We start from the raw sequence: 26,194 nt of genomic DNA on the forward strand, positions 1-26,194 counted from the left end.
AAATTAAATAAATTCTGCCCCACACTAAGCTGTTCTCTTCTATTCTGAAGCCACAAGCTACAGTAGAGTCAATCAGGGCCCCCATTCAGTTACATATGACAATTGTGACCTTGAGCAAGGCGGCTTTCCTTCATGGTGCCTCATATTCTTTATTCTTTAAATGGGGCTAATAAAAACTTCCTTACGTTGAAATAAATTTCTAGGCCCAAGATGGAGACACTCCTGTCTGGAGTGTCATGGTCAGCAAACTGAATCTTAGATGATGTTCATTTCCCTGTAAATGCTCTGCTTGTATAACCACTCACCCAATCCCCAAGCACCAAGCACCTCTGAGCTCTATACTTATTTCTTTTTCCCTTATTAAGGAAGGTCATCAATGGGCAGAGGATGGGAGGGGAAGGAAAAGGGATTTGCAGAGCACAGAAATTAGAATCCAGAGGCTGAAGGGGAGTGGGGAGCCGTTCCCACTGGAAATATAAAAGGAGGCTTGGAAGATATGTGGAAAAGGATTACCAGGCCCGGCATAAAAAAGCCAGGTTGCACCCTGAACCCGTATGACCTTGGGCACGCCACTCTCCCTCCCTTGAGCGTTTCCATAAAAGGCAGTTGGTAGCCTAAATGACCTCCAATCCCTTTATGTGCAGACATCCATGATCCTTTCTAACCCCAGCCAGCATCTTCCTCCTTTACTTCTTGTGGACCCTCTCCTGATGCCTCTATAAGAAAATGGACTTAGGGTGTTTCCGTAAATGTGGTCTCTGCATAAAGGAGAGTCCGTTAAACATGCACTTTTACTTCTTAAGGACAATTAGTTTGGGGGATGAAGGAGCACGACAGAATTTGTTTCTCTGTTCTGTGCTTTCCGACTAAGCCCTGAGGCCTCTCTCCTGCTTCACCCTCCCCTGGCACCTCGCCTTCCTGGATCCCAGCCATTGGCTGTCCTTGTTCTCTTGCTCAATTGATTCACCTAATGGGCTGTGAGGCCAAAGCCCCTTCGGCTCCTACAGTTACCAACTGGCCTTGGCTTTTAGCTCTCTGACCTCCCACCAGGGAGAAGCCAACAAGACTAACCTCTCAAGTGATATCTTCCTTGTTGTGCTGGTCCCCATGGCTAAAGAAGATGGATTGAGCCAGGCAAACAAGACACGAACTGAAGATACTCATTGAACAGTTGGCTCTCATCCTGCTGCTGCAAGCGGACAGGCAGAGGTCAAGGTTCCCACCCCCACTCCCAACCATTGCCCAATGACACACCAAGGACAGCTACATGGTGACTTTTGGAAGCACAAACAGTTCAGATCAATTTGTTCTGAAGACTTATTGGGCAACCACACTACCCTCTTCCCTCTTTGTCTGCCTTGCCGTGGGGCTCCCTGCTGACCCCACCGCCTGCTCAGACAGGCAAGAACACCAGACCCTCAATTACAAGAGACCATATGACCGAGCATAGCTCAACAAATTGACCACCTCCCATTTGTTATCAGGAGAAGACTTGAGCAGTAACATAGCTGCCTCACTAATCATTTCCAGATCTTTTCAAAACAGAACCTTTCGTTCAAAGGTTAATCTTACCACTGGACTGAGATATATTGCTGGTAATAATTAAATGATGGATGATGGGCGGCTGGAAATATTCCTTAAACAAAAGAGTACAGTAGGGTCATTTTGACCACTCTGCTTAGCATTTTAAAAAACAAACATCGTTTTGTGTTCCTGCATTCTGTAAAGATGTCTAAATCAATAGTCTCAGCAATTCTTACACATTCTGTAACCAAGAAATCAGAGAATTAAAATCAGACAATCAAACCACTCATTTATTGAGTACCTCCCTTTCACAAAGCACTGTGCTATGGGTTGGTACACAGAAATATACAGCTCAGCTCTTGACTTGGGATGGTAAGTTGGTCACTGAAGGGGGTTTGAAGACAGAAAAATTACAAAGCTACATAAAAATAATTGAGTGAAGATAGCCAGATGTTATGAACTCCCACTGAAATGAACAGTTGACGTAGGTACCTTCCTGGATTAAGCATATTATTGTGACCGTGGCCCCACCAAGTTCGAATATGAGAGTTGGTCATTTTGCATGGAGAGATAAAGGGCAGACTTGTATAATGCTGGATTTTATACACATCTCAAATCAGTTAGGAGAGCAATCACAGATAGTAACAGTAAAACTCACAAATAGTGGTTTAAACAAGAATGGAGCATATTTTTCTCACTCCAGTTCAGAGCTAGAGAAGTTATCATGAAAACCATCAACAGTTTCTACTATTTTCCTGCTATACTGTCCTTTGCTTGTGGATTTTGTCCTCGTATTTTCAAAATGGCTGCTGCATTCTAGGCATCACGTCCACATTCCAAGAAGGAAAAAGAAATGGTAGTGTAAAAAAAAAGAAAAAAGAAAAAAAGAAATGATAGTGTAAATGGCAAAAAGTCTTCTCTTTTTAAGTTATTGTCTTTTTATTTGGGAAGAGAAGGCTTTCTCAGGTAACTGCCTTTGTCCTATTGATCAGAATAAATAACGTGACCACCCTCAGCAACAAGGGAAGCTGAGTATTTTTCACTTTTTAGGCTCCATAGTAGAGAAAAGCAAGGGAGAAGGTGATTTAAATAAGTTTCACTGGAGCTACTGCCACATTCCTTCACATAATAATCATGTTGTATATGAAATGTACTTGATTTTAAATGGTCATATTATGAGAGACTATTTCTCTGGCCTCACTGAACACACCACATGGCTCAATTTTAATCCTTTTAAGAATAGCTTTTAGATATAATTATATTTTATATACATTAGGAATATGCTTTTAAAGAATAGTTAGGTACATATTGTATAGTGATTACCTCTGAATTGTGAAATTACAGATTTTTCAAATGTCTCTGTGCTATCTGGGTTTTTTTGTTCATTTCATTTTATTTTTTTAGTTCTCTATGGCAAAAGTGTATTATTTTGTAATAAGAAAGCAAAAACAATTTCTCTTCAGTAAGAATGTTCATGATGGTTTATGACATACTGTCAAATGAGAAAGCAGGATATATGACATGTTCCCAAATTTCATAAGCATATATGAGAGAAGCAAAAGCCTGGAGGTTTGCCTCTGACTGCTGGGAATATAGATTGTTTTAATTTCCTTAAAATTCTGCTTTTTGGTATTTTCCAAACTTATCACAGTAAAAAATATTAGAAACAAACAGCTATCTCAGGTTAAGAAGTTCTCTGCCTGGTCCTGGAGGAAAGACAGCCTTTGAGCATCACTGAACAGGCTTTGAGAATAAACTGCAGAAAAAAAAGCAACGCATTCTCCGGAGGAACAGGCCTGGTTTGTTAAGACCAAAAAGGATACAGGAAAATGCTTCCCTCCCTCCCTGTTTCCTTTCTCCAAAAGCACTTTCAGCTGGGAAATATTAAACTCCCTTAACATCTTCAGGGGATTCTCAAGTCCTAGGCTCAGAGCCCGTCAGAGGGGTATTTGTTCCTTTCTGGTGCATCAGCTGTGAAACGTGGCTTATTGTTTTTCAGCAAATATGGCCACCGGAAGGGACACTTTCCCAGCCTCCTTTCTTTCCAGGAGTGGGAGAAGCTGGGGAGCAGAACAGTGGCTGAAGGCTCCTTTGCCTTTCAGGTGGCCCAGTGCACATTCAAATCCAGCAACCATTTCCTTCTCTCTCTCTCTCTCCTTCTGTCTCTTTCTCTTTTCTTTCTGTCCACTGCTTTCTCCCAGAAGGCAAGAGGCCATCTACAATTCTCCTGAATGTGCAGAGCCAGATGCTGTAATTCCAAAGGCCTGGGAAATTAGCAGTCTGGTAAAAGATGCCCCCCTACTGGATCAGTCTCAATGACAGACAGCCCATTCCTCAGGCGTTCGCTCATTCGTTCATTCATTCATTCACTCACTCATCCAACCATTCAGCCACAGTGACTTGTCTGGGGATACAGTGAGAACAAGACGGACAAAATGTGGGAGTTTATATCTGGAGGGCATGGGGGTGGGGGAGCCAGACAATAAGAAAAAAGGAAACACAGCAAAAGAAGACACATGGTCTAAAAAACGTAACGCAGGGTAACTTTCTAGAGAGTCATAAAGGAGCAGAACAGTCAGGAAAGGGTCTTCCAGGAGGTGACATCTGAAATTAACTTGAACAGTGGGAAGTGGGGGAACCATGAGAAGCTCAAGCATGACACAGACAGGCTATAGCAGGAGATGAGATCAGAGCACTGAGAGCTCGGGGTCTTAGGGCCTGTGGGGAAGAGGACACATGACCATCGACAGGGTACTGGGGAGCCAGAGGCAAGGGCTGCAAGCAGCCATCCAGCTGTCAGCAACTATTTTCCAGCCCTGCTGGATGGGGAACAGAGAAGACTCCATTAGAAGTTTCTTATTTCCTAGGAGCATCCAGCCTCAGGAGACAGAAATGATGCCTAACGCAATTATGGAAGAATTCAGGGCTAGCTCTGTGGCTTTGATTCTACACAAAGGCATTTGGAGAAGGTGAGATCAGTGTCAGCAGAAGCAGTCAGAGGATTTCATGGGGGGGGGGAGGGAGCTAGACATAGGCAAGGGTAAGGGTCATATCAGGTGGTGAAGTCTTAACTACACACACACACCCCTCCTTCCATTGCAAATGCCTTCAACCATTCACAGCTCTCTTTCTCACTCACTTTGGTCTCCAAAACCTTCTCAGACTAGCATTCCAGGCAGATGCCTCCAGTTAATCTGTTAGCACAGGAGGAGAAATCTCAGCCCAAGCCAGAGAGAGTAGATCGGGGAAACTGCGGGGAGAAAGTGCCTCCCAAATGGAGAGGCCCAAGGATCAAGTGGGAGTTCCCCGAGTGAAGATGGGAAAGATGCTGGTTCCAAACAGAAGCACAGCACGTGTGAGGGATAGATGTGGGAAAGGGGGCAAGTGATTCCACGTGGCCAGGGTTATAAAGTGCAGTGGGCAGAAGGGCTGCAGAGATGAACACAGAAGGCGGTGAGAGTTATAGGAAGAACTGGGACTTTATAGGAGAGCGGTGGAGAGGCTTTGAAGAGCTTAAGCAGCTGGAGCGGTAGAGGGGGGCGGTGACCCTAGTCTAGCTCCAACCATCACTCTAGCTGCTCTGCAAACCAGGGAGGACACAGGATAGGGGGCTATTGCAGGAGGGCGTCGGGTGGGGTGGAGAGTTGGGTCAGGGTGGTATCCAGGGGAATGGAGACAAGTGGGTGGCTTGGAAGCAATTTAGGACAGGGAATTGCTCCGAACTGGTGATTAGATGTGTGTAGAGAAGAAGGTCAAGGATGGAGTCTGGCTTCCTCACACGAGTCCTCCGATCCTGCCACCAACAAGGGAGAAATGGAAACCGACAAATCCAACTGAGCTGGGCATTCAGATGTAAAACACCGACAGGAAGCCATCGGTGCCTGAAGCTTTGCAGAAGATGTTCACATCTCTACTGAGAACTGGACACACCAGATATTCAGCTGTTTCTCACTTCCGCTTTAGGTCTCAGGCAAATTGTACACAAAGGCTTTTACATCTCAGGCATCTCCTTGTAAAGGCACTGAGCAGTAGCCTAGCCTTTGAAAACCACTTGATATTGTAATTTGCCAGTGGATGATCTTTGCAGAGGATCAGCCTAAGGCTCAGAGAGGCTGGGAATGTCATTCAAGGTCACACAGCAAGCTGGAGGTGAGTAGAGAGAACAAACCAGTCCCAATTTATTAGACCACTTGCTGCTCAGTCCCCAAACAAACCCAACATCTTCAGTTATGCTGTTGCCTGCCTTAGCACATTTAAGCAGCCGTGTCAAGTGTAAAAGAAAAGGACAAAGCCCTCGTCCTCTATGTGTTGTGTCAACACCTCTACTGGACCCCCTTGCACGTTGTAAACAACCCTCAGGGTTTGCCCTGTAGAGATAGATGGGTGGGCAGGGATCTACAACATCTATGCATATACCGATTCCTTCAGATTCTACTTCTCCCTTCCTTGATGAGCTTTTAAAACCTAAAAGAAGGTGGAGTGGAGTGTGTTCAGATTCCGAAACATGACATTTGAACGGTACCTCACTCCCGGGATGGAGCTGTGAGCTGAGGTAACACCTCTGAATCTCAGCTTTCGTAGTGGCTCCTCTCAGCAAGCGTCTGAGCGCCTACCGCGGACGGGACTGCCATGTGCTGCACGCTTGTTACCATCGCACTGACGTTCGGGCAGGCCTCTGCACTTTGTGCAGACAGGAAAAAAAAAAAAAGGTTTTTTAAAGTTTGCCTTTTCCGGAACTCTAGGCGGTTTGTGGCTGCCCTCCTCATGTGGGGCATGCAAATTCAAAGGATCTGATGAGACATCTAAAGACCTGGGGGTGGGAAGATGCAGGGGAGGAGGAAACTGGTTTCTCAGAGGCTGGGAAATCCCCACTGGGGTTGGGACCAGAAAGCAGACAGTGAATATGACAAGCCAGACAATATAGACTTTCCCCATTCCCCACATCATTCATTCATTCATTCATTCACTGATTCAACAAATATTTTCACAACATCTTTTTTTTTTTGCGGTACGGGGGCCTCTCACTGCTGTGGCCTCTCCCATCGCGGAGCACAGGCTCCGGATGCGCAGGCTCAGCGGGCATGGCTCACGGGCCCAGCCACTCCGTGGCATGTGGGATCTTCGCGGACCGGGGCACGAACCCGTGTCCCCTGCATCGGCAGGAGGACTCTCAACCACTGCGCCACCAGGGAAGCCCCACAACATCTTGCAAACGCAGTTTCCCCGATCTACTCTCTCTGGGTGCTGGGGCTACACTAGCAAACTCAACTGATCAAAATCTGTTCTCCTGTAGCTGACATTATGGTGGGGAAGACACATGATGAAGAAGGATGGCAGATGTTAGGTAGTGGTACAAGCTGGGGGCAAACCTAGGTCAAGGGTGGGTGGTATGTGAGGGGGAAGAGGAGTGGTGTTGAGGCAGGCCAGGAAGTCTTCCAGCAAGAAGTGAGTTTTCATCAAAAACTAAGGGAAATGAGGGAGCTAGCCCTGCTGGTGTCTAGGAGAAGAGCATTCCAGGCAGAGAAACAGAAAACACAAAGATTCTGGAATGGGAACATGCTTGGAGCATTAGAGAAATGCTGAGTCGACCGTGAAGGCTGAAGTAGAGTGAGTGGGGGTGAGGATAGGAGTAGGCAGGGTGGTGATCATCCAAAGTACAAAACTGCTTCGTTTTTATGTTGAGGTCAGAACAGCCTCACCACATAGGGACAAGAGGGCCAGTAGACTTTGGGGGGACCTAGGCATTATACTGTTTACCCCCATAACACTACCAGTAAGGAAAGTGAGGCTCAGGAGAGGGAAAGGAATTGTCCAAGATCATACAGCTAGGTTGATAAGAACCTGAATTTGAACTTGTGGCTATTGGATCAAGCCTCTGCTCTTCCCACTACAGCTAGCTAAAAAAGCGGGCAGTCGGGGGATGAGAACGAGAGTCAAGTACTGGGAACAATCCAATTGTCCTCTGTCAGTCTGCAACACCTGGGTAGGTTGCAGGACTCCAGAGAAGGAGCCACCAGCTGTGTGTCCAGGCAGAGAGGATCTCAGACAGCCTCACAGCTATCCCTCAGCCTTGCCTGGCAGCGACCCCTGCACACTGGGAGGCAGGGAAGTTTCAAGGAGAATCCCTGCTGGAAAAGGAGATAAGCTAGCTGCCTCCTGCCTGATGGACTCCTATACCTGCAATCTTGGGGAATGAGGCTGTCTCAGAAGATGCCAGTGTGGGTAGGGGATGATCCTGGAGACAGATGTATTCTCAGGCGAGGAGACCCCAAATTGCACACGATGGTTCTCAAAATAGGAATTTAACTTAGTTATAGAGAAATAAAGAAACGTATACCTCTTTCACAGCTTAGTTTTTGGACTAAGTTTCATTCCTACTGTGAGATCTCTCACCGATTACTCATTCATATATCTCATATATATTTATCCACCAGTTTTTGTGGCAGGCACTGTTCTAGGTGTTAGGAGTACTACAGTGAAGAAAAGAGACAATCAAAAAGTAATAGAGAGTAGCTGGAGCAGCCGGGGCCCCAGAGGAACCAAATCGGCAGCGGGCGGCGGACGCTTTCTAGGGGCTAAGATGGAGCTTGTACTCAAGGCTGCCGATTATTATTTTTTTACACCGTACATATATCCAGCCACATGGCCAGAGGACAGCATCTTCCGACAAGCTGTCAGTCTCCTGATTATAACAAATCTCGGTGCTTATATCCTTTGTTTCTTTTTTTTTTTTTAAAGGAACTCCTTCCTTCCTTCCTTCCTTCCTTCCTTCCTTCCTTCCTTCCTTCCTTCCTCCCTCCCTCCCTCCCTCCCTCCCTTCCTTCCTTCCTGTGTTGGGTCTTCGTTTCTGTGTGAGGGCTTTCTCTAGTTGCAGCTAGTGGGGGCCACTCTTCATCGCGGTGTACGGGCCTCTCACTATCGCGGCCTCTCTTGGTGCGGAGCACAGGCTCCAGACGCGCAGGCTCAGTAGTTGTGACTCACGGGCCTAGTCGCTCCGCGGCATGTGGGATCTTCCCAGACCAGGGCTCGAACCCATGTCCCCTGAATTGGCAGGCAGATTCTCAACCACTGAGCCACCAGGGAAGCCCAACACCCACAATTTTTAAAGAACCAAGTCTGTCAAGAGATTATGCATTCTGTCCAGTCAATGCCACAGATAAGCATCCCCACGGTCTCAGTGCTCCTGCTAGAGGTGAGAGGTTACAGCAAACTACGTGACAGCATAGAGGAGTTTCCATACGGCTGGCTTTGATTCATTGCTCGTGTACTGTCCTTTCTCTTTTTCACTGACATGCCGATCTACTGGATTCACAGAGCCCTTCATCATAGACTTGTATATAAGCGCTTACACAAACCTCATCATATCTGGAAGATCCCAACTCCATTTGCAAGTCATGCTTTTCATCCTCTGGATGGCTTCCTTCAGGGTCTACCTTACCACATATACCCATTTATCTTCCCATTACACAAGGTAGTTCATTTAGGTTTGTACGTCTTGGTCAATATCTGGACAATTTCTATTCATGATGGTGACTTTCGTGCTCCCCGTATTTTCAGGCCATTTATTAATGGCTCAGCTCATCACACAGACCACCACATGCCCTTTGACTATAACTATGGACAGTATTTCACATTGTGGGATAGAATTGGAGGCTCATTCAAAAATCCCTCCTCCTTTGAAGGGAACAGACCACTTAATCATGTGAAGAAGATGACAGAAGAAAACCGCAACAGCCATGCGGTAAGTGGTTGTAAAAATGAAAAATTATTCAATGGAGAGCTTACAAAGACTGAGGAGATTATTGCCCAATTATTAAATATTTTTAAACAAGGAAAATAATCTACAGCCAGGACGCATAGCAAGTGAACAGTATCGTTTGAAAATCAGTATTGTGGGTACAGGTGAGGAACGACCACAATGGTAGAACAAGGGAACCTGCCGTGAACACCATGACTTTAACCTCGTGCTCAAAATACTGAATGTTGGTCTAAGGGAGAAGCTGTGTCTTTCCAGCCAGTAAATCTGTAATTTGTATAGCCTCAACAACAGTTTTTTAAAAGGTAGAGGATAAATTATTGAGGGGACTAGGTTATGTCCTTTTGCCTTAATTCATCCATATTCATTAAGTAAAATTCATTGTGCTTAATGATATCAAACTAAACACCATAACAAAGAAGTACGAATATGAAGATGGTTCCTTGTTTCAGGAATGATTAAGTACTCGGAATTGGTATGATAACAACTACTTGTACTTTGTTGAAGTGGAAAAATCAGTGTGAAAATAAATCGTGATATAATGTATTAGTAGCTCAGCGACCTGATTAATAGCAGGTGTTACATAAGATTATCGTCTTCCTACACATAGAAAACTTATTCTCTGGAGACATTGTCAACTGTTACATTTTACTGATGGAATTTTAGAAAATATTAATACTACCATGATTTAATCCAGATTTGGGATTATTTAAAGATTTTGATGGTTATTGTTTTCAACCATTATTTAGTAAGTGTAAAATCGTATGACCCTGATTATATTTAGAAAGGGAAATTTGATGCCCAAAGAATATATTAGACACACTGGTTTTTTAATTAAATTGATGCACTGTACTTTTGGGATGTTTCAAAGTTACAATCCGGTGATTTTCTATAAAAGGAAACAATTGCCAAATATTTAGGCCTATCACTGAAGATTAGTTTTGAAATCTTATTTCCCCTCCTCTTTCTTCATTTTCCCCCACTCCCTCTGCAAAAAGATTTAACAAATACTTTCATAAAGAAATGTCGTGTGTTGTAACATAAATATGTTGGGAAAACATGGTTTCCAAAGGCATCCTCTAAGCTGTTTATGTAAAATCAATAAAAGTTGATTATGACGATTAAAAAAAAAGTAATAGATACATGGTACGTCCATACAATAAAATGTTATTTGGTAATAAAAAGAAATCAAATACTGATACGCGCTACAACTTCGATGAACCTTGATAATACTCTACAGAGAAAAAGAAGCCAAACACAAATGACCACAAATGATTCTGTTTGTATGAATTGTCCAGAGTAGGCAAATCCATGGAGATAGAAAATAGATTAGTGGTTGCCCGGGGTTGGGGGGGGCGGGGATGTTTGGGAGAAGGAAGGAAGGACTGCTAATGGATAAAGGATTATTTTGGGTGATGATGAAAATCTTCTAAAACTGACTGTGGTGATGGCTGAACAGCTCTGTAAATTTACTAAAAACCATTGAATTGTACACTTCAAATGGGTGAATTGTATGGTATGTGAGTTACATCTTAAGAAGGCTGTTAAAAAAGAAATTAAAATTTAAATATTACATTTAAATTTCTAATAAAAATTACTAGAAGTTGAAATAGAACATTTAAGATTAATGGAACAAGTTGCTCACTAAATGACAACTGTCATTATTTTCATGTATTTGTTATGATGCGATTAATTAATACTTCTCGCTGTGAGTCCTCCAGAACGCAAAAGAATGTCAGGCATGAATCAACCTGGCCCGAACTCAGACTCAAACTGAGACGGCTGCCCAAAATCAACATATAGTGTGGATTCTCTGGGTTTTCCTTGTCCCCGCCTTTTGAGTTTTCATTAGTCCAGGGAAGTGAGAGCCAGCAAGCAGGTGGGATGGAATTTCCTTAACTGGGAGCTGTTGAGAAAAGTTACCTGAGCCTATTTAGGTGCTGGCCTGACTTCAAATGGTTCCCTGGAAGTAAAGCCTGAAAGAAGCACTTGGGAGCAAGTAATTTCTTGGGAAAAGATCCCAGGAAGCCGGATGAGGGACATAGGAAAGTGAGACCAGCAGGGAGAAAGTCAGTTAAGGGTACATTATGGAGCTGGTTACCGCCTTGGGAAACGGAGCCCAGTCCCCCCCAGGGACGTTATAGGATGTGAGTCTGAAGGACTGGAGACTGAGGCATTTACCTGTCAGCCACTCTCCTCATGGTTGAGGGTTTCTCCAGCGACACTAAGGGCCCCCAGCTCCAGGCTATACCTACACGTGGGCTGAGCAGGCTTCCTCAGCTACAGAGAAAGCCCTGACACTGACAATGGGCAAAGAAGTGTCCACCACCACCGCCCAAAGCTGGGGGGCCGGGCAAGGAGTTGTGACGTGGGGCACAAAGAGAGGTTGCTTCGTGGTGCAAGGGGCCCTGGGTGCTCACTGTCTAAAAAGGATGCAGGTGTGAGGAAGTGGGGGGCGGGGGGCTGCCGTAGCTAGGTGAGCATCTTCTGAACATGACCAAGCCACTGTGGAAAGGGAGAGGGCCTTGTTCTAGACACTCGCCAGGCAGTGACTCATTCTTTGCCTGCAACCGATCGGAGAGATGCTCTTCCATTTCAGGAGAGGAGACAGCTTGGAGCAATTAAATAAGCTGCCCAAAGTGACCCCAGGAAGGTAAAGCAGGGCTGAGATTCAAACTGAGGACCCCACCCGATCACAAAAGCTCATCTAATGTTTCTCTAACTTCTTTGAGATAACACATTACGAAATATATTTTACATAAGGACTCAGGTCACACTCAACACACACATACACTGTATAACTGAAAGTTTCACAACCTCTCTTCCTATGGACAATGCCTCTGATGTTTGATGCTATTCCATTTTATTTTTAAAATGCCAGTTGCAGCCACCAAATTGATTTCACAATTCACTGCTGTGCCACAGCCCATGGTATGGAAAGAACACTGGGTTACTTATTTATCTGATTACTTATCAGACACTTACACTGAATCCCACCCAAGTCACTCCCTCATTCCTAATAATTATCATATTATTTTGAGGCATCCCTCTCCCTCAATCTTGGCCAGTTCCCGGTTCAATGTTCTTAAAACTGGGTCAGTTTTCTTCAGAGCACCAACCTCAGTTTGTACTTAACCACATCCATTTGTGTGGTTATTGGATTCGTGTCTGTCTTCCATGGACTGCAGGTCCACTCTGACCGAGTCTACTTGGGCTCACATGTCTTCTAGCACAACAGAGAGTCTAATATACAGCAGGTGCTTGGTATTTGTTTAATGACTTTATTGTCATAAGAACCATTGGCTTGAGGCCACTACTCCCCGGTGTATTCTATAACTCCTTTCCTCTTCACAGTAACCCCATGAGTGGACAGACCTGGGAGTCAGCTGCCTAGGTTCAAACCCTGCCTCCAAATCCTTCAAGTTGTGTGATCTTCAGCAAGTTTCCTATCTGCAAAAGAGAGATGATAATGGCCCACCTCAAGGAATTTGTGTGAGGATTAATTGATAAAATCTTAATGAACGACAGCAAAAAAAAGCTAGTTTACTGTAAAAAGCCCTGACAGGAAATATAATCAAATGAGGCTGGTGTTATGGGTAGAAGTGTGTTGTGTCCCCCCACCACCGCCGGCAAAGATATGTTGAAGTCCTAACGATTTCTGGTACATTAAAATGAGACCTTATCAGGAAATAGGGGTGTTGCAGATGTAATTAGTTAGGATGAGGTCCTACTCGAGTAGGGTGGGCTATTAATCCAAGATGACAGGTGTCCTATTGCAAGACAGCCACGTGAAGACAGAGACACAGGGAGAACACCATGTGACAACAAAGGCAGAGATCTGAGTGGGGCAACCGCAAGCCAAGGAATGCCAAGGACCTCTGGCAAACCATCAGAAGCCAGAAAGAAGCGAACTCGTACTCCCCTACAAGTGTCACAGGGAGCGTGGCTCCGCTGACACCTTGATTATGGAATTCTAGCCTCCAGAACTGGGAGACAATAAAGTTCTGTTGTTTAAAGTCAAAAAAGAAAAAGGAAAGGAAAAGAGAAATAAAAAAGAAAATTCAAAGAACAATAGTCATTATTATCATCTTTCTGCAGATGAGGGCAAAGCAGCATCCTTCAGGCCCAAGTGAATTAACTAATATTTATCCTAAGAACAGGGCTGCCTCCTGGGCTAGCCCTTTCACATATTTCAATAAAGCCTATGTCCCTGACCCTGACCCGGAACAAGAACGATTTCCCCTAGTGATTTGCTCCCCTTGGGGCTTCTTACACAATCTCGTATTGCAGCTATTTCTTTACTTTTCTTATCGCTTCATCTTCATGGTGAGCGCTTCAGAGTTGTGCTGTATTTACCTTGAATGTTAAAAGCACACATCACATATTTGTTAACTAAAACGGCGTTGGATGATATGTTTAAAATACATTCCGTATCACACCATCTCTCCCCACCGAGCTGCTGTCACTGTGGTCCAGCCCTAAGTCCCTGCCATGCTCTGGCCCCTGGTACCAACCACTCTGACCTCGTGTCCTACGACTTCTCCCTAACGCACTGATCCAGCCACACTGGCCTCTGTGCTAGTTCTCCATCTCCCAGGAAGGCTCCTGTCTCTAGAACTTTGTGCTTCTTCTTCCCTCTGGCCGAAACAACTCCTCCCCAGTCACTGCTGTGGCTCATTCTCCGGCCTCCTGCAAGTCTTCGTTCAAATGTCCCTTTCTCAGTGAGGCCTACTCTGAACTCCCCATCTCCAGAAATTCCTGTCACCTTCTCCTTATCACTATTATGTATTTTACTTAGTCATTTATGATCCTCTCCCTCCATGAGGAAGGTCTACAGAAGAGCTTAGCAAGCGTAAGTGCGGGTGCTCCATAAACATGTGCTGAACAAATAATCAGTGTGTCTCGTCCACAGCTCACTGTATCTCTACTGCATTTTACTGCTCTGACTATCAGTTCCAAGTTTAACTCAAGGTCTGAGACCAGACAGCATTTTTCAAAACTAATAACGTTCAAGTAGCAAAGTGTAGTTGTAGTAAAGCATTCTTAGCTCATGTGAATGCCAAGGGTCCCAGAGCCAACCTGCCCTGCTTACACAAGACCCAGAAAGACAAGTTACGGACATAAAAGCAACCTGCCAAGTGTTACCGACAATCATCTCAGCAATGCCGCAATGTCTAATGTGTTTTCAGCGAATCCCTGAGCCTCTCACTTGAGTGATACTCTCAAAAGAGATTTTTCTCTCCAGGTTTTTCCTTTCCTAGTCAGACACACAGGCACACACAGAAGTATGGAGTAATGGGGCAATGGAGCAAGGCTGGATTCAGGGCCCAGAGGGTTAAATTATAGTCTAACCCCCTCTGCTCTGCAGCCATGAGTTTGGGCAAGTCCCCTACAGGTTCTGAACCTCACCTTACAAAAGAGAATCTAACCTAGATCATCTCCATATGCTCCTTTCTAGCTCTGAAATGTTAGTATTCTGCGAAATGCTAAGTCTTTGTAAAGAGGATGCCAGAAAGATTCAGGATTGCATCTTCTCTCCTCTTCCACTTGACCTGTCTTTGATCTCCATTTTTTCCCTCTGAACGAACCATCTTCTGTTACACTCAAGGGCAATCCTGATTACAAGTTTCTTGAAAGGGTCTCCTAAGCTTCAGTTGCATCATCTCTGAAATGCAATAAGCATGCTGACCTCGGGATGAAATAAGCTCATTTATATAAAGCACCTCCCTCGGTGCCTGGCATAGAGCAGGCTCTGGGCAAACATGCATTCTCTCCCTTTCAAGGCCCCCTTGTGGTTCTGTTTTGATGAGCCCAAGGAAAGAGAATACACCAAATCATTAGCCCCAGGCTCCATCTGATCTCTTTTTCCATCTTCTCTTCAGAGAGGACAAGCCAGGCGACCTTGCCTTGGTCCCTACTCTTCCTCCCGGACTCAGTGAGATCATTATGGTGTCAACAGGCATTTTTGTGGATCACTCACAATGGCTTGATTTTTTGCAACATGTAGTCTCTCACTTAATCTTCACATATCATATCCCCGTTTTACAGATGAGGAAACTGAGGAACAGGTGTTAAGTAGCTACTCACAAACTGGTGAGTGAGGGGACTGGGACTGAACTTCCAGTTTCCAGATGTCCTGCTCCTTCCCAAAGCTGTCTGGTGAAATAGGTTGGGAGGAATGAGTGGCTGCCTGGGAAGTTGGGCAGACGTGACAACTTGGAGGAGTTGATAAGGGGCCACGTCAGAGGAGCTAACATCACCCTGGCTCCTGACTTACTAGGGGGTGAAAACTAACACACCTTAACCTGTTAGGCAGCCAATATATACTGTATTATGTCTTATTTCTAATTTTTTTCAGTAACCTTATGAGGAAATGGGGCCTCAGAGAAATTAAGGAACTGGCCTGAGGACACCCAGGCAGTGACTGGTAGAGTCAGGATTCCTATCCAGGTCCCCCGGCTCCATGATACCCACCCCCACTCTGCAATTATTTCCAGTAATATTGGATGTTGGGCTCTAGGGGTGAGATTTAACAGCCACATTATCTGAGTACTTACCCTGCATGGAACCCCGCTCTGAGTCTCCATCACAGGAACTGCAGAGATTTGGCCTCAGCAGAGATTTGGCCTCAGCTTCCCCTCCTCTCACCTGAGCCCACCAGGCACCCTCCCTGCTAATCAGCTGTCCCACTCACCAGACCTTGAAATTGCTATGTTTCGGTATCACTGTCCATACTTCCTAGGAGATAAAGGACTCCTCGGGGGCAGAGACTGTGTGGGGTATGTCTTTGTGCCCCCATGGTACTTGGCATGAAGCCTTTCTCTTAAAGCTTGAACATGAATGGCTTTCCTCTCAGTGCCGTGAGAATTGTAATGAGAAACATATTTTACTTCATTACCAGATCGTGCTTGTCAATCCTGAAATGAAATGGGCTGAGAAATTCGTGGTTAAGCGGTAACTACCCAGGTTACGAGTGACTCGAGAACAGAAACTGTCTGATTCAAGGTTGAGCCCTTAGATCAAGGGCTCTTCACCTGGGGTCTATGACCTCAATGCGCAGACTTCAGCAGGTCCAATAACCCTCTAAAAACGTCTGTAAATATTTTTGAGGATGTTCATTTGTCTGCCACAAGGACAGCTTTCAACAGATCCCTAAAGTGGGTGAAGACCCCCTCCCTAAGTACACAGTAGATGTTCAGTCATACATCTGGAAAGTATTTAACGAGGGCTTCCCTGGTTGCACAGTGGTTAAGAATCCGCCTGCCAATGCAGGGCACACGGGTTCGAGCCCTGGTCCGGGAAGATCCCACATGCCGTGGAGCAACTAAGCCCGTGCGCCACAACTACTGAGCCGTGTGCCACAACTACTGAAGCCCGCGTGCCTAGAGCCTGTGCTCTGCAACAAGAGAAGCCACCGCAGTGAGAAGCCCTCACACTGCAATGAAGAGTAGCCCCTGCTTGCCGCAACTAGAGAAAGCCCGTGCACAGCAACGAAGACCCAATGCAGCCAAAAATAAATAAATAAATAAAATTTAAAAAAATAGTATTTAACAAGCATTTCCTCAATAACCATTTGCTACGTGGATTAATGGCTTAAGGAAGAAACATGTGCAAAGTGCAGACCTTTAAGGTTGGGTCTGTTTATTTCACTGGTCCTAGGTAAAGCCTTTGGGGTTCTCTGAGGTGGCCAAATTCTTCTTCTCAGTTAAAGTATCATGTAAGTCAACACTCACAGGTCAAATCTTAAAAGTGGCAATGTTACACAAGTTTTGGACTGGAAAATGGGAAACCTGAATTGTGATTCCCCCAAAGCACGGTGGTTTGTCACAGTTCTTAAACTGTATTCTGCCACAGCCGAATGACAGATGACTTTCCCACTGGAAAACAGGTGTGTGTCTTTTTTAATGCATAGGAAAGTAAAATATGACAATAATTCCTAAACACTCAGCATGTATTAACAGCATGTTCCAGAACATTCTTCATGACACCACACACCTGCAACCCTCCATGCCTCTATATTCCTCACCCACTCCTGTCCTTCCTTTCATTTCTACCCAAGAAAGCATATGAGCAGGTGAGTGACAGAACTTCCTCCCAATTTATTTTAAAAGGTAACTGTTTCCAGACATGAGCACTCTGATAAATGTATGTTACAAACTCCTATGACATACCTCCAGGAAGATGGTGAGCATGTAGAGCTAAAGAGCCACAACATGGGTGGAGAGATGCCTGGCTTTCCAGTCAAGTCAGTTGGAGAGAAGGTCTCAGCTTTGCTCATGGTCTACGTGACTTTAGGAAGTTAAATGACTTCTCTGAGCCTCCATTTTTTCATCTGAAAAGTGGAGATGATACCCCTTCCTCACAGAGTTGTGAAGATTAATGAGGCATGGTGTGGAAAGGACTATGCAGTCCTGTGCTCAGCCCCTGGTAATGAATTTTAGTGCCTGTCTCCTCCTAACTTCCCTCTCTGGACCTCAGCTTCGTGGTCATCAGGATGAGAAGTTTAAATTAGATCTATGTCAGAAGGACCTATTTTGGTCTCCCTCACTTCCTGCCTCTAGCATGGCTCCCGACTACTTTGGGAGGGAATCCTTACTAAAATGGAGAAAAGAGACAGAAATCCTATCAGCAAAATAATGCATCAAAGATTTGCTATATAAAAATTGGCCAATATTGTTAAGTGAAACTTCTTTGCAGATACTTCTTTCTGAAGGATAGGAAAGGTCTGTCTTCCTCTCTCTAACAACCGCAAAGGGAACACTGAAGGGAGTGGCCTGTCCAGGTCTTCTACACCCTACAGGTAGAATTTAGTAGCTCCAAACCCTTGTTTCTCATATCGAGGGACCATTATCCTTGCAGGAATATGGCAGGAGCTAGGGACACCCAAAGGCACAGGGCAAGCAACCCATCCTTCCCGAGACACCAGTTTTATTCTCGTTTATTTTTTTAACTTTAATTTTTATTTTCCCTGCTAAGTTTTTAGGGCGGCAATATAAAACCTTATTTTTGCTTTTATTAAAACACACACAGAAATATTACAGCATCACAAAGTTTTTATGGATGTTTAAGACCAGGAAGGAGGCATAATCCACTTACATATGCTACTGTAAGGGAGAAAATTTGAGAAACACAGGACAGAATGATCTCCCTAAAATCTCAGGTGGTCGTGTATCTGTGTCAGCTCCAAGCCTGCCTCAGACTGTCAGAGCTTACCCAAAACAAATAAATTCGTTAAAATATAAAGCTGGTGGCAGAGGTAGAGAGTAGGAGTGAGGATGGGGGCCGATTCAAGTTTACCTTGAAAAGAATTAGCTCCAAAAGCAAGCAAGGCAGGGACAGCTGACAAACTAAGGGCTCCCGGGCACCGGGTTGCAGGGCTGCAGGATCCTGGGGGAACATTTGCATTTTGTGTCCAGGATGAAACGCTTTCATGGACATCCCATGGACTGAGGCGGGTGCCCTTATAATGTTGAAGGCAGATAGGGAATAGGTCCATCACTCTTATGGTGTGTGAAGGGAAACCCAGAACCTATAAATGCTCCCATGGAAAGAAAGCTCACAAAGCCTCAAGGATGACAAAATTCTTAACATTTCCGGGCACTGCTTACATTGCGAGAGCAATTCATTTCATTGTATAAGATTGGGGAAGTACAGGAAAGCACAAACTGGAAGTAAACATCACCCATAATCCCTGTTTTCGTCAGTTTGGGCTGCTGTAACAGAATACCAGAGACTGGGTGGGTTATAAATGACAGAAGCTTATTTCTAACAGTTCGGGAGCCTGCGAAGTCGAAGGTCAAGGCACTAGCAGATTCGATATCAGGTGATGGGCGACTTCCTGGTTCACAGAAGGCCGTCTTGCTGTGTCCTCCCATGGTGGAAGGGGGCGAGGTCTCTGGGCACTAATCCCATTCATGAGGGTTAAACCCCCATGACCCAATCACCTCCCAAAGGGCCCACCTCCTAATTCCATCACATTGGTGGGGTTAGGATTTCAACATATGAATTTTAGGAGGACAAAAACATTCAGTCCATAACAGTTTCTTCTCCCAGAGATAATAACTGTTAGCACATACACATACACACACATGCACACACATGTACACCTGTATGTTTATGTATTAATATAATCTAAATTTGGGATCATACTATACCTAATGTTTTATAACCTATTTTTTCACTAAACATTAAATTATGAGCAATTATCCATGTAATTATTCTGCCTTCTCAAGGGTCTCCAGAAATATCCAGCCATAGTCTGCTTTCAGAAAAAAAGGTTTGGTTTTATTTCTAACTAGTAAGAGAAAGAGACTCTTCTCTCAGATATTTTCAAACCCCTGAAATTTACCATCCCAGGGAGGGCACCACCTTCCTTGAGGCCCCAGGGCTTTACCCAGATGGTGCCTCAGGGAAGTGACATTCATAAGAGATGAGAAGGCAGCAGGCTCAGCGCCCAGTGGGGCTTTCCCGGAGGACAGCACCCCAGCTGCCGAACCAACTCACAATTTCCCTGCATCTTTCAATCACTCGCAACCTCCCTGAAAATGTGGAAGCAGCCCGTGTAGAGGAGGCTCTGAAACCAGCCAAGAGGAAATGCTCACCCTGTTCCATCAGCCCTGCATCCACGCCACCTCCACCCTCTACTGCTTTCACAAATCTGATAAAAATCGCATTTTCCTTCCTTCCAGTTGCTCATGTTTTCTTCTAACACAGGAGGTTGTTTCAGAAGTTGGAAAACGGCCACTCTTACCCCGAAGCTACCCTGCCCTCCCACCCGTCCCTGAAAAGAGCTTTTCTGTTTGAAGCCAATGCAGACCTTTCTCTCTTTTGGCCTTGAGACAGAGGGGAGGGGGGTGGCCAAAGTGGGACAAGGGAACAGGCCAAGCCTGTGAGCTTCTCCCTCAGGACCCTCCCTTTAACCCACCACTTTTGGAGGTTAAAAGGGGGCTTTTTGAAAGGCAGAAGAAAGCGACAAAAAGCCTCTTGGAACAATGCTTTAACTGTTACCAGATCCCTCTAATAGTAGTGGGACAGGAGCCCGGTGACACCAGAATGGAATGTTCCATATGTTCTCACACATTCCCCCACCCCAAAGTGTATCCATTTGCAAGGAGAAAAGAAAAACACCCAAAAGTATTACTGTTCACCACACTTCCTGGTCCTCAGTCCCCCAACCCTAGGCAGATAGGATAGGCTTGCAGAAAACCAGATTGCTTCCCACGCAAAACACTGCAGGGGGAATAAAGACACAGACGTAGAGAATGGACTTGAGGACACGGGGAGACGGAAGGGTAAGCTGGGACGAAGTGAGAGAGTGGCGTGGACATATATACACTACCAAACGTAAAACAGATAGCTAGTGGGAAGCAGCCGCATAGCACAGGGAGATCAGCTCGGTGCTTTGTGACCACCTAGAGGGGTGGGATAGGGAGGGTGGGAGGGAGACGCAAGAGGGAGGAGATATGGGGATATATGTATATATCTAGCTGATTCACTTTGTTATACAGCAGAAACTAACACACTATTGTAAAGCAATTATGCTCCAATAAAGATGTAAAAAACAAAACAAAACACTGCAGGGCTTTGTTGTTGTTTATGTTTGCTTTAGCGCAGACTCCTCAATAGGTAGACTTTTAAAAACAAAACAAAGCACCAGATTTATTTGTGAAGTGATAAAATGTCGACTCTATGAAGTGTTTTTAGAGAAACTTTATTCCAAACTCTTTGTTTTGCAAACGGAGACACCAGGGAGACGTGACTTGTTTCAGGGTCAGATATGGATGCGGTGACCAAGAAAGGGAGGTGACTCCTCACCAGGTGTGGGGGAGGCCAGGGCTGTGATAATGACCTTGGCAAAGCACAAGCATCCTCCATCACCGCACCACCCTGGGAGAGAGTTCTGAAAGAATTTGTTATTTTATATTTCCAAAAGAGCATTAAAAATTCAAAACTACGTTGGATTCTTGATACCTATTTTGCTGTTTAGTATTTCTATTTGAATTACAAATAGGACAGGGGGTGACATGAGCTTTTGAGGGCTTAGGGCCCTGCAGTGCTTAACACAGCCTGTTCTTCACCCCTTCTCCAGCCCCGACAGCCCCGGCTCTTATTTCAAACATCTGCCTCCTGCCCCACACACTCACATTCACCACCCACTCGGGGCGGGGCGGTGGGGGGGGGCATGCCGACTTTCTGTGACATTTTCCTCTTTCAAGAGGCTGCCTGTGATATTCCCATTGACTTTCAGCTGTGGAAAGTACTGGAAGCTGACGGCTGCGGGAGAAGAGGAAGGTGCATAGGGATTTCCCCTGTCGCCCTGAGTGGGAGGGTTTAGAATTAATTCTACACAGAGAGAAAGGCAGGTGGCATCAGGATCCCTGAACTCCATTCTCCCACCGCACAGGTGAGGGAACTGAAACCCAAGGGAGGACTCAGATTACCTGGAGGCAGAGTCAAAACTCAGTCTAGGACTCTCCAGTCCTGGACTAGTGTTGTATTCACCTCATATCCCAGGCATTTTAAAAGAACATCTGCCCCATGGACCTTAGTGCCTTTTAAAGGGTGAGTACTGGAGTTAAATAAAATTTTTTTTAAAAAAAGTTATTTATTTTTGGCTGTGTTGGGTCTTCGTTTCTGTGCGAGGGCTTTCTCTAGTTGGAGCGAGCGGAGGCCACTCTTCATCGCAGTGCGTGGGCCTCTCACGGTCGCGGAGCACAGGCTCCAGACGCGCAGGTTCAGTAGTTGTGGCTCACGGGCCTAGTCGCTCCGCGGCATGTGGGATCCTCCCAGACCAGGGCTCGAACCCGTGCCCCCTGCATTAGCAGGCAGATTCTCAACCATTGTGCCACCAGGGAAGCCCTGGAGTTATTTTAAAGGAATGGCTCTTGGGGAGAAATTCTAGACTCCAACAGACGGAAAGAGAGAAATTAAGAGGGCGTCCACAAGAATTATCTGGGGCTCTTCCAAAGGAAGCCTGCGTTACCATCTATTCCACCACATCCCCTCCGAACCTCCCTAAGTGGGGAGAGAAAGTTGCCACCTCGGCTCTGATACATAAAACCGCTTCCGGGCTTCCCTGGTGGCGCAGTGGTTGAGAGCATCGTACACGGGTTTGTGCCCCTGTCCGGGAGGATCCCACATGCCGTGGAGCGGCTGGGCCCGTGAGCTGTGGCCACTGAGCCTGCATGTCCGGAGCCTGTGCTCTGCAACAGGAGAGGCCACAGCAGTGAGAGGCCCGCGTACAGCAAAAAAAAAAAAAACACAAAACAAAACAAATCGCTTCCTCCAGGCGTGCTGGTGAGAATCCACAGTAAGCACCCCCCTAGTCCCTTCCTGCTTCTCCCCCACACCCCATGATGCTCTCTGAAGGCATCTTGTGAACAAAGCCACCAGAAAAGGCCATCCAGGAGAATGCCTGAAAAGATGTGTCCTGAGGCCTCTTGAAGGTTGTCACACCCACGAGGCAAGTCACAGGCTAAAGTACCAGCCTTTGAGTGAGGCCCGCTCTTCAGGACTCTGGGCCATGGCTGCCTCTGAGATGTCAAGACCTGGAGCCTCTGCGTTTGAGCTTTTATGAAGACGAGGGCAGGAAGCAGAGGGAGGTGAAGGGGTGAGACCCCCAAAATGGGGACAGCTATTGGCTAACAGTGGTTGGATACAAGGTATAACAACGAAATGACTTCCCTTAAATAAAAACCAGAAACCTCCTGGCTTGAGCAGGAGCAAAAGGAAGGAGGGTCTCAGAACACAAGCAGCCTCGCCCACAGCTCTGGGCTCCCAACGCCTGTGTCATCCCTGCCCCCAGCACCAGCAGGGGCCTCCCCCTTTTAACTCTCAGGCCAAGAGTTGTCAAAAAAAGGTTAGTTCTCTTTAGTTCCTTTCAGCACAGCCAAAACACATGGCATTTTCACTTAAAAAGAAAACAAATATGGGCTTCCCTGGTGGCGCAGTGGTTGACGGTCCACCTGTCAATGCAGGGGACACGGGTTTGTGCCCCAGTCCGGGAAGATCCCACATGCTGCAGAGCGGCTGGGCCTGTGAGCCATGGCCGCTGAGCCTGTGCATCTGGGGCCTGTGCTCCGCAACGGGAGAGGCCACAACAGTGAGAGGCCCGCATACCGCAAAAAAAAAGAAAAAGAAAACAAATAAAAACCTTTGGGGGAGTTCCCTGGTGGTCCCGTGGGTAAGACTCCACGCTCCCAATGCAGGGGGCCCGGGTTCAATCCCCAGTCGGGGAACTAGATACCACGTGCATGCTGCAACTAAGAGTCCGTGTGCCGCAACTAAACATCCCACATGCCACAATGAAGATCCCGCGTGCTGCAGCTAAGACCCAGCGCGGCCAAAATAAATAAATAAATATTTTTAAATGTTTTTTTTTAAAAAACTTTGGAATCCTAAGGAAAAACAAAAAAAGAAAGAAGTACAAAAAATGCAGAGTAACTGTCATCACATTCTATAGTAAAATGTTCTGTCTCCACAGAGGTCATGAAGTACTTTGCTGACAACAAAATACACTCACTCACCCAAGGATACAAACGTGTGGCATGCATTTCGCTACTTCCAATTCAATGCTCTTAGTAGACATCACTAATCAATCACAGCATTTTATCCAAATGTTGAGCCCACTATCTGAGAATCTTTCTCAACACAGCTTTCTAGACAGCCAGTACCAATCAGTCGGCACAGGCATAAAGATAAAGCTTGTCTGCCATCTCTGCTTTTGCCAAGAGGGCTGAAAAGAACAAGGGAACACCTTGTCCAGTTTCTTCCCTTTTAGTTCCATTTGTCTTTTGACCAAGAAAAGCCTCCAGTCATCATCTTGATTTCTTGTTGCCCAGGACATGGTATAACAGTCACTTTGAATGAAAGTCCAGTGCCTCCCTCACTGAAGTACAACCTTGTCCATTGTTACAACAGACCATGGAACCTAGGGCCGGCCCTTCATTAGGTCTCCTTCTAGGCTGGACAAATCTTGTCCACACTGGGCACCACCCTGGAGCCCTCTCTGTTTCCACATTCCCCGTCTCACCCTCACAGTCTGCCCACATATGTGCTCATGGGCCTCAACCAGAATGGGGAGATTTAGACTTTCACCAGATCACAACCTAGACATCCCCTCCAGCTCTGCAATGTCATGTTCTAGGCAGCATGTTCATGTGTTGAGTAGCGCTTTAGAAGACTTCCTGAGTGTGTCTTAATTATTTTTAAATTGTTATTGTTTCATTTAAAGCAGGAATTGCAAATACGAATGCCTACAGAGTCCAGACAGGGAATATGAATGCGAGAAGCAGAAGCAAGTGGAAGCACAGGTACAGATTGTCAGTGAGTGGCAGGGACTGGGACAGCTGGAGAGTCTGTGACCTGTCAACAGGGGCCAGGAGCTTCTCTGCAACCACAGCTACCACCGTGCACAAACGTGGGCACGGTATTGCAAGCGTATCATTCTTCAAGTTAAGTCAAAAGGTAGGTTGTTATGTAAAATCTCCTCGTTTTTAAAATGTTGGCTCAGGCTTCCCTGGTGGCGCAGTGGTTTAGTCCGCCTGCCGATGCAGGGGACACGGGTTCGTGCCCCGGTCCGGGAAGATCCCACATGCCGCGGAGCGGCTGGGCCCATGAGCCATGGCCGCTGAGCCTGCGCGTCCGGAGCCTGTGCTCCACAATGGGAGAGGCCACAACAGTGAGAGGCCCGCGTACCGCAAAATAAATAAATAAAAATTAAAAAAAAAAAAGTTGGCTCAAATTCATAAAGCCCTATGAAGAGCCAAACAAGTCATGTAACCTGCTGGTTGAATCAGCCAACAGCCTGCCTGTTCATAACCTCTGATCTAAGGGAATGCTCTTTTGTTAACAGTTACAGATTAGGTAAACAGTGGGAAGTGACCCTGAAAAGAAAATAGAGAAGCCACTACCGGCAGAGTGGAAGCACTTGAGCAAGAGTTGGGAGGTGTTAGTCAGTGGCACACAGTGGCAGGACTGTGTAATCTACTAAGAGGGATGGAGAAAAAGGAAATAAAACCGGAAGCATAAATTAAGGGCAGTCATGGAGGGATCAAAATATTGAATATTGATATCTGGAGATTTGATGTGATCCTGGAAATTAACAAGGAGCCATGTTTGAGCAAGAGAGTGACTGACACTTTCCTGCGGAAAGATTTTGGAAAATCTGGCCATCCCTAGAATCTCTTTTTCTGAAGGATGAGACTGCCTCCCTCCCTTCAATTAAACCAGTAGACTGTAATCAGAGGAAAGCAGTGGAGGCCACGGTCCTTTCTGTGATACGGGGACTCCTGAAACCCAAGCCCAAACTTACTGATTTGACTTTGCTCTTTTTTCCCTAAAGCCACTTTCATGTCATTCTCTCACTTGCAATGTGTAAGCCGCCTCTACAGGGCCACCTAGGAGTTACTTAATATGGACTCCAAAAGGCCTGAGACAATGGGGGATGACGCTATCAGCTCCCTCGAAACCACAAATGTAGAAAAACAGGGATCACCCAGGAGGATAATGGTTTCAATGTGTTCAGAAAAGGAGGCCCTGGCGTGAAGTCATGCGCTTGAGTGATGGAAGGAGACAATTCTGATTCCACTCAGGATAAGCTCAAGGGCACAGGGGAGAGGTCACCATTTGCATTTTTCCAGTGACCATTTGATAAGGAACCTCTACTGGGCCCTGATGAGAGATTCAGGTGTGTAGTTTACAGTCACGGTGCTGTTATCCCCACCTCAACCCCTTTCACCAGCTGGAAAATAATGACTTGTGCTGTGGGTTCCCCCTCCCTGGATGGCCATGAGGCTAAGTGAGGTGATTCTCCAAGGCTCCAATTCTCCCAACTCCACCTGGGAGAAGATGAGAAACTTGAACTGCCCCTCCTATGCAACGGTGTGGGGATCAGGGCACCCTTGACGGTCACAG

The 26,194-nt window shown here is 45.9% G+C and overlaps 1 pseudogene; it reads left to right on the plus strand.

Moving 5' to 3' along the window:
- The first annotated feature begins 8,104 nt into the window (after positions 1–8,104).
- Positions 8,105–9,093, plus strand: LOC116741331 (annotated as a pseudogene).
- The last annotated feature ends 17,101 nt before the right edge of the window (positions 9,094–26,194 follow it).

Source organism: Phocoena sinus, chromosome 16 (genome assembly GCF_008692025.1).
Source record: "Phocoena sinus isolate mPhoSin1 chromosome 16, mPhoSin1.pri, whole genome shotgun sequence".
Lineage (NCBI taxonomy): Eukaryota > Metazoa > Chordata > Mammalia > Artiodactyla > Phocoenidae > Phocoena > Phocoena sinus.